Below are 10000 nucleotides of genomic sequence, written 5' to 3' on the forward strand. Positions count from 1 at the left end.
CCACCTACAGCATGTCTTTGGGATGTGGGAGGAAACTGGAGCACCTGGAGGAAACCCACGCGACCACAGGGAGGACATGGAGACTCCACACAGAAGGCACCCCAGCTGAGGATTGAACCAGAGAACTTCCTGCTGTGAGGCAACAATGCTAACCACTGCACCACGGTGGCCGCCTGCCATACTAACCCATTAATATCCACAAATTGCCAAGTGTAGTACTCAAATTATGATTGGCTTTGAGCAAACACACTTAGACTGAAGTTGGGCTAAATGAGAGTTAAGTAACAAGTGCTCATGATCTGTATCTATCAAGAGTTTTGCATTTATGTTCTTTCTACCCAGTCTATTCCTGTGCATGAAGTATGCAGTGAGAACAGATGCTAGCTCCTTGATAGATCTGCACCCTTCCCCCACCTTATAACATATTGTCTAAACACTCCGGAACTTGTATTCTCAGGGTTAGCCTTCTGGTCTTTGTCAAAGGGAAATGTTATCTCCTGTCCCCTCAGATGGGATAGCTTGATATTTATTGTTCAGTTCCTCTACCTCTCCCAACTAGTTCTTTAGGTTCCAGTTCTGGTATTCGAAGCTCAGTCATCTGCATCATAGTCAGGATTATAACCTTTGTCATCAGTGGAGCTAGGTTAAGGTGATGTCATTACCTCTAGAATCATGCTAAGACAAAAATGATGAAGTAAAATAAGTGCAGACCTTTCAAATGGCTTTTCATGACATTTTGCATTTTATTATTTTCTTGAAGTGACAATCTCAACTGTTGTTGAGAATATTACACTTTCACCATTCCATACAAGAACTTAATTACTCCTACATATGTCTAGCCTCATGTTATGCATGATGCACTTCTGTTATCGACTTAACTTCCAAGTTAGCAATTTTTGATTTATTTTCCTAGCTGGAATAATCAGCGTGGGAAGCTGAAGGACATCACTTCAAGGAAATTTTATATATGCTCCTCAGAGAATTCAGATATTTTGATTAATTTAAATCTGATCAAATTCCTGCTCATGCTACTGAATGTACAGAAAAAAAAATATAGGCTGTCCTCATGTGCCCAATAGTGCAATCATTTTAGTATATGTAATACTCCTTTTGCAGTGTTTTGATTCAACTGAGTTCTCTCAGATGCAATATTTAAATGTACCTCTATTACTTAGGAAAAGGCATTTCTAACTATTGGATTGTTATAGCATGTGCAAGGGTACATACCAGCATGCATGCACATACCTGCAAGCACTCTTCCTAATCAAACCAGTTATCATGCAAGCTAGTCCAACCCTTTTACTGTTTCTCATTTATACAATAATGATCTTAAAGTCCTTTGCTGGCTTGAACCTAGCAACAGTTTCAATAGCCTCTCACCTGAGGTATAATGACACAACTGATGAAAGTGAGTATCTGCAGAATTATGCTGCAAATAATTATAAATACTGTTTGTAAATACAGGACACTATTGCCTTAGAATATTAAATATTTTATTGGCATCTATACAAAGCAACTGTCATATGCTATGTGTTCAACTGTTCTTACAAGGTATAAGAGAACCTTAAAAGAAGCTTGGTTTTCGAAGGACTAAAATGGCTGCAGGCTTTCTTCTCTGTGATGTACTGGGAATACATAATGGTCTGCTTCTAAATAATACATTTAGATTCAGAAGAGGATGTTACTATATCTACAGCAAAAATGATGAAGCAACTTGTTATTTATCCTGTTTAAATAGCTATTCCACTGTATTCAATATGCATCTGTCTATACTGCACAATATTTGTTTTTATACTACATTCTGTGAGTTTTAACCTTTGCTTCTTTTAATTTCAATCACTTTGGCCATTAGTTCTGGTATATTGTTTTCAGATGCTAAATTAAAGTGCCATGCTGCCTGAAGGAATGATTTTTTTTAAAACTGAAATAATATGCTCTGTAAGTGAAAGTGACATTTCTATCTTAAATAATCTGTGGTTTGTTTATCATTGTTATTCACTGCAGGCTCAGTAAACAAGTATGAAACTGTAGTGGCTTTTTCGCTGCAGTGAGCCCTTCTTGCTCCCTTGCACCCTGAAGACTGTATTTCTCTCAGAGGAAGCTGGGAACAATTTCTGTAGCCATTTTGTATTGTACCAATAAAGGCTACACAATGCCTTTGCAACACCAAAACAAATTCCATTAACACTGCTGCCAGCAACATGTTAATGGTAACCTTTTTAATATCTTCACCTGTGGTTATGGCATGCTGATTGACAGCTTGTATTGCAAGTCATGTCAGTCACCTAAAAGTCACCCAGCCAATGAAAATGGAAGGATAGGTACTATACAATCAAGGGCTTTCCCAAGAGCATTGCATAGTGCATTCTGGCGAAGAGGTGGGGGTACTGTCTAGAAACCCACCACATCTAAAAACACAGAGCTGTGTCTCAGGGAAACAAAGCAGTCCGCTCTGAGCATCTTTGCACTTCATTGCTTCTCTTATCACTGCTTCACTGCTTCTCCCTGATCTCCACAGACGTGGCTTTTCTGTTTTTTTACTCTGAATTCACTTTGCAAGAAGCAAGAGAAAAGGCTCATTCACTATTCATCTAAAGACGGCTTAGGTAAGTGATTTGCTTTTTGATACATGTTACTGGCAGCTAATGCACGTTGATATTTATTAACCTGCTAGTGGCATTTTAAATAAGTGATCAGAATGAATGCTTAAGTGTCATTTTTAAAGGTGATTGTTTTATGTAGAATTCCAGTGGTATGATATATTATTAGAAAAGACAAGTTTCTTGTCATTTCACTCTCAGCCTGGCTTTTGACAAAAATCATGACCACAGCTGCTTTATCAGTAGGGCAGAACATGCAGATTTTCAGCATAGAAAGGCAGCTACTGTTTTCAGTGTCAGAGGTCTGAAAAACAGCAGACATACCAAAGAAAAAAAGTAAGAATTTCTATTGCTTTTAACAGCAAACATTCTGAAGGATTTGCATTCAGCAATTAAGGTTTAATACAATGACAGAAAAGTCAACAGCTCCTCTGCACAGGACCACCACCTGCTGTTCCACTGAATCAGGGCAATCTGTCATGTACTCTTCAACTTTTTTGCTCTCTTGTAAAGAGTGATAAATGCAGATGAGACTCTCAAACAAGCTTATATTTTACTGGTTGATAGACAAAACAACAAATCAATTGTAAATGACCTAGGTTTGCTAATATGGCATATTCAGTAAAGTCAGAGACAGCAACAGCATTATCAACTATAATACCCCAAAATGTGTCAGCTTTCCTCTAGCAAACCTAGCTTTGCATATCTTACAACAGAGAAGTCTTTAGCTGCAGCCTAATATTATGTCATAAGCCTGGATCACTCTTCTCCAGACAGCTACAATAAATAACAGATGCATTATAACATACCCAACTTTAGAAATCATGTACCAAAAATGTATAATTACAGCTTCATACAGTGTCATGTTTGAAACAACACCTGTGAATAAGGTGGGCGCAGGATTTCTCACTCTCTTTGGAATTTATGCATACACACACACACACACACACACACACACACACACACACACACACACACACACACACACACACACACCATTTTTCTTCCATATACATTGTCTCTCTTTCCCTCCTGCTCTCTTCAGCAGAGGCACATATTCATTTCTTCACCTTTAGCTAAAATATTCTTTGTATGTTTCTATTTTTTCATCCAGTGCCTCTTGGCCAGCTTGGTTGTCACTCACTATAATTGTATAACAGGGAGAAGGAAATGTCACACAGAGTCCAGTAACACATTAAAGCACAAAATCATTATTAATTGTGACAAGCTGTTGTGTTCAAATAGTATAAACAATGCTGCACTTGATTTTGCTATGATTGTGCTCCCACTTTAAAGTCTGACCACTTATTACACATTCTGTCCCCTTGTCACACCTTGCATTACACATCTGAGGATAAATATGTTTCATTTTTCTAAACTGTTTGTAATAATAGTGACCCTGCTGTTACCTTGGCTTTGCATTTAGTGTCCCTCTCCATCAATAGTTTTATTCTATCATGGGCTTTTTAACTGAATTCTGTCCCTGTTCAACTCAAACATAGACAAATGACTCCACAGCAGATATGTTTATCTAGAAGCAATTCAGTTATTTAAATTACATCAATACTTACTTAAGCAAGTTGCACTATTAATGCTTACTTTCACACACACATTAATTTCTTCATAGCATATATAACTCAAGTGACAAAAGTTATAAAAATTCCATTGATGCTAAGGCATAATTTTGCAGAATCATACTTCCTTATGACATTAATACTCATTTTTTCAATCACTTTGAAATACAAGATAGCATTGCAGCTGACAAATTGGAATGTTCAGATTTCAGTAAACGAAAGGCATGAACAGACTTATCTGCAATGAGTGAAGTTAGAGGCAGAACAGCCATGTGATTGTGATTGCGATGTGACATTTTATACCATCGTTTTGGAAAATCCAATTCACTTATAATTAGGCATATTAGAATACATTTTTTCAGTGGGATGTTATTACTTATTACTTCTGCTTTTGTGCAATGCCAAATGTCTTAAAGCAGTATTTTACAGTTTTCTTTCTTTTTTTATTTTAATTTGATAACTTGTGTGTAATGAAATCATTCAAATTGGATGGAGTTGTTGTGCCTGGGACATGCTTTGATTACATTAATTAGGGATGTACTATACAATTCAGTTTTGCAGTTGTTCCTTGTTATGACACCGACATGAACTATAGTAGTGCATAGATGTTTGCAGAGGTAGTGTACAGGAGGCTTCCACTTTGCATTAATATGTGGTGGAATAAATTGTTTTTAATATTTGTGTGTGGTAGTCTAACAGCATGCAGCCTCATTTCTAGTTGTATTGCTTATTTTTTTTTATTCTTTTCCTTTGCAATTATTGTCCTATTGGAATTTACCAGTCACTACATTCATACTATATTTAGTGAGCCAGAGGGATTACGCACATAAAATGAATGGAAGCAGATCAGCCAACGGAAAAATAGAGCTCATGATATAAATATGTTATGTGTGATGAACCAAAGGGCAAACTAATTTTCTTTCATAGTGGTCCACACCGATTATACATCCAGGACCATAACAACCTGGAAAAAGAGATGTATAAGTTCTTCTTCTGTACTATAAAAGGGGCACTACACTTTGCATAAACATTATTGGGTGGGAATAACAGTATGGAGATGTAGCTCTATGTCAGTATAGGCATATATTATGATGGCTTGAAAAAGTGAAGTGCACGAAAGGTTGATACACAGTCTGAAGGTTTAAATTATGTCTGGTAAGTGTTTTTGGTAAAACAGCAACCTGATAGTTATGTGACACTAATTTGTCACTGAATTTGTAAGTGCTCAATAATTTGAATTGATAGATTACTTGAATTTTTAAAAGAATTATTTTACATGGTAACCAAAGCTGCCCAAAACACGTGTAGGATCCTAGCCCCTGCAAATCTGTAATGAATATAACTACCTCCAAGATCAAACAAATTCAATAGTAAATTATAATTACCTTTATCTGAAACTATTTCAGCCTGTCAGGCTTAGCCAATCATTTTTCAGTGAACTTGCCAACAAATAAACAGCTATGAAGTCTTACTTCCAAAATCTTTGTTTTCATACTACATGACACAATCAAGGGGAAACATTCTAAAGAGATACAGAAGCTCTATCCCTCTAATAAATTCCTTGCACTGACTGCAGTGATGAACTGTTTAACTCTCACAGCCAACCATGAGGTCTTCCCAAACAGCCCCATATTAATTTCCCCTCCAGCGTGAAAGCCAGTACATTCGTTAAAGTCAGTGCAGTCATTAACTTGCAAATTTTATAGCTGGGAAGAAACAATTAGCCAATTTATTCTCCTTTGGATGTGAGAGTCAGATGCTGCTAGTCCTTCATATGGGTGAGGGAGGCTTCCTTTCACATCCACATCCCATTGCAGCAGTTGCAGCAGCTGATGACTATAAATGCTACTGCACTGTTGAGGCTCCATCTACATGCTTCTGCACAACCTCAAAACTCCCTACTCCAGATTATATGAGTTACATACCATCCATGTAATAGCTGATCCCTTTAGTACAGCAGACATCTGGCTGGGAATAGTGGTACAGTGGGTACATCACCTCCCTCCCCAGCAGGATGGGTGAGCTAGTGACAGCCATTCAATCTCAGCCTCCCATACCTTGGTCCTTCCAGCACCAAAGCTTTATCCATCTCTGCCACCGAGATAAAACTTGCACTGAAGTGTTTGTTAGAGCGTCATGCATGTATTTTGTATAAAGAGTATTATGGTGTCTCTAGTATCCCTTTCCAGTAACATGTTTCCTCTCTAAGATATCACTGACTAACGGAAATAAGAAATCTTATGATTTGAACTATGTCAGAAAACTACAAGCCTCCCTGATTAGTTATAAAATAGAGGATTATACACATTATAGCAGCACACCAAATTCCCTATTAGAGTGGATCCTAGTATCAGCCCCTAGCAAATACACCACCTCAGGCATAATATCTGACTGTGTCAGTGATCATCTCCAATCTATACAAGACATCTCACACATCCACTTAAATCAGAAATTCAACAGACTTTACTAACTTTAGACCTACAGGAATGTTCTGCATCCTCTCCAAACTACTTGAAAGATGTATTTAAAACAACTACTAAACTCTCTCCTGCAGGAAGAACTCCTATCTCCCACGTAACATGGCTTACATCCTTCCCATAGTATTATCACTGCCATTTCAACCTAAATAGATACTGACAATAAAGATGGAGATAATGGCAAACGAGTCTTCTTGTTTCTAGACTTGCCTGAAGCCATAAACACAGTTTGTCAAAGCAAACTTCTACTCATTAGGTGCTCATTAGGTCTCACGCAGCCCACCCTTCTATGATTCAAAAGCTACCTATCCAATATGTATTAATCAGTAAAATGGCACTCCACCCTCTCTCCATACCTCGCAGTCACCACCAGTGTACCACAAAGCTGTATCCTTAGTCCCCTCATGTTTATCATTCTCACCAACACCCTCTGCACATTCACACAACAGGCCTCCCTAATACAGTATACAGATGAATCCATAGTTGTTTGCACATCTGTAAACATGGACACCTCCAAAAATGATTCGGGAAACTTTAACTGTGATTGCAACATGGCTTTGCAATTCACAACTCAAAAAAAAAAAAACTTCTTTTTTCCCAAATCCATCTCCTATGAAAAAACAAAATTTAAAGCCCTCTCTCACAATAATGCAACCATTGAAGTCAATTCTCATAGCAAATTATTATAGATGATAGTGGATAATAATCTTTAATTTGACCTGCATATACAAATTTGTATTAGAAAATCTCATCAAAAGGCAGGAATGCTTTATAGAGCCAAAAACATTCTCACCAACGTAACTAAAGCTACACTTGCCACTAGTTATTTCCTCCCCACACTTTTTATGGTGGTCCCATCCTTACTCTCCTTCAAGTATCACAAAAATCAAAACTTAAGCAATGCTATAACAAAATTTCTAAATGTGCAGCAAATACCCTTTCAGAAACAACCACTGTACAGTATTAAAAAGCCTAAACTGGTTAGAACAACCCCATCGGCTAACATATACATAGCTTCTTACCACCTAGAAAATTAGCCAGAATCCATCTGCTTTTCCAGCACTAAATATCTTTCCACACAATTATGTTCCTAGCTGGTCATTATGATCCAGTGACCAATTATGATCCAGTGAGCAAAACTCCTGTCTGTCCACAAAGGTATCAAATCTGCTGGGCATTGTCTGTGCTCGTACCATGTTGCTAAGGCTTGGAACTCCTTATCTATGTCCATCAGATGGTCAATGCCCTCCCTCACATCCTTCACAGCCATTCTGAAAGATTTCTTAGCCAAAGCTGGCTCTGTTCTTGCTCAACACCAGGATAAACTATATCCCGAAATGTAAACAAGTATCTATTCATACCTTACATCTCCTTACTCATCTTCATTCATTTCCTTAATTCTATCATTTGCTGTCCCCTGGCATTTTCTCTAAATATTCCATATGTCTGCTTTTCTCACACTTTGTATTGCAATTCCTGTTTGTAAACTAACTTACCTTTAATTTCTCTGTAAACTGGCTAAAATTTATCTAAGTAGTAAATCGTTGTCATATAACTTGCATTTATTTGTAACTAATGTTTTCATATTATGTCTAATTTGGTATAATTATTTAAACTTTATTTATTTTCTTGAATTATTTTTTAAAGACTGTAAAATTATTGTTCTTAAAATATTTTGTAATACTTTGGAGCTTTTCTCTCCAGGCCTCAGCTGAAAATGGGTTACTACCCAGAAGGACTTTCTCAGTAATCAAATGTCAATAAAATATAAATAAATAAAATATGTCATAAGTAGCTTATTATGTGGTCAGACACAAATGCCAAGAAATGTAATTTGGGACTAAAACTTGAGAAGTAAATCTTGTCACCCATGTTGAGAACAGTTATGATAAGTGAGACTCTTAATTCTTTGTAGTGCATAGAGCTGTAGCTGCTCCATGTGCCTGTGCTTCCACTTATAGAAAAAGAAAATAAATATAGAAGTGCAAAGTATTATGCTGGTTTTCAATGTTTTTGAAAGCTGGTGAAGCACTTGCTGATGTCAAGCACTCAGAAGGCAGAAACAAAGTTCTCCTTTGTATTACCAGCAGCTTTGAGAGTTTTTAGATAATTTGTTCTGTCACGTTTCCAAAAGCTGTTTTACTTTCTGCCTCTATTTTTGTTGTTGATTTCTGTTAGCCCCGAGTGTGAGGTCTGAGCTACAGCAGCTAGAGGGTCTTAATCAGATTTTGTTAAGAACTCCTATTCACTGTTAAGATAGGTTCTCATACTAGGAATGTTCTCCATAAGTATCTTTTCTCCTGATTTTGGAATGTAATTACTGCACTGCATGCACTACATCAGTATTAGAGTTGGTTAAAATGAATTCTGTAAATAAGGAAACCATGTAAATGATGAATTTGTACATAAAAGGTGTTAATTATGGTCAAAAAATTCAGATGTGCTTTCAGACTTTATTTTTAAAAGCATCTGCATTTCATCATCAGAAAGAAAATACTTCATAAAAATGACAACGTTTGTAAACTGAAAAGTACAAGAATACTAAGTTAAGTTTTTTCATAGTAATGTGAGGAAGCATTTTCCCCTAATCAAACAAAAACATGGAACAGGTTAATGAGGAAGTATGCAAAGTTAAACACATGCAGCATGCCTCCATGGCACAATTGTAGTGCAACAGACTACAAACAATAGGTATGTGAGTTTGAGTCCTGTGGTTCCAAACTATTATTTGCCTGGCAGATAGGAAAGGATTAAACCTATGATCTCTTAACAAGCTGTTTCCTGTAGTTCGGGGTTTGATTCTCTTAGCCTTCATTTGCCTACTGTGTGACTCTGGGCATGTCACTTAACCAAACGGTTCTTTGGGGCAATTGAGAAGCTGGGCTGGTTCCTTAATATACTCCATGACTGCAGGACTTGTAACTACCTATGAATGAATCAGTTTATTACTTAAAATGGATAGTACACTAGGTCCTCATACAATTATATATGGCTGGTTGTAAGTTACACTTAATTGAACTTTTTCTCTTCCTCTCTCTCTCTCTTAGATATACACATTTTCAAATATGTCATTCAAATTCTTTGCAGTATGGGAAATTATGCATTAGAATTACATTTGCCACTATATATTTTCTATATTATCATTCATAACATATGCAGATTTCCTGTTCTACAGTGTTACAGCTTATCTTTCTCAATACAAAAATTATAGAACAATAATCTCATTGCCTAACAAAACCTCCTTGCTGGACAATATTGGTATTCTATAAATAAACAGTTATAATGCAATAAATTATTACGAAGTCTTTGTATTCTGTATCTTATTTAGAACCCTGTGCAGGTTTGTTAT

General features: G+C 36.7%; 1 protein-coding gene across 1 annotated transcript in view; it reads left to right on the forward strand.

Moving 5' to 3' along the window:
* Positions 1 to 2135: 2135 nt before the first annotated feature.
* LOC122813051 (visinin-like protein 1) overlaps positions 2136 to 10000 on the forward strand; it is a 683305-nt gene continuing 675440 nt past the window's right edge. The window contains exon 1 of the mRNA XM_044085170.1: positions 2136 to 2606. The gene's annotated coding sequence lies outside the window, so the exon portion shown is untranslated. The remainder of the gene's footprint in view (positions 2607 to 10000) is intronic.

This window comes from Protopterus annectens, chromosome 1.part1 (genome assembly GCF_019279795.1).
Source record: "Protopterus annectens isolate FY-2018-M chromosome 1.part1, PAN1.0, whole genome shotgun sequence".
Classification (NCBI taxonomy): domain Eukaryota; kingdom Metazoa; phylum Chordata; order Ceratodontiformes; family Protopteridae; genus Protopterus; species Protopterus annectens.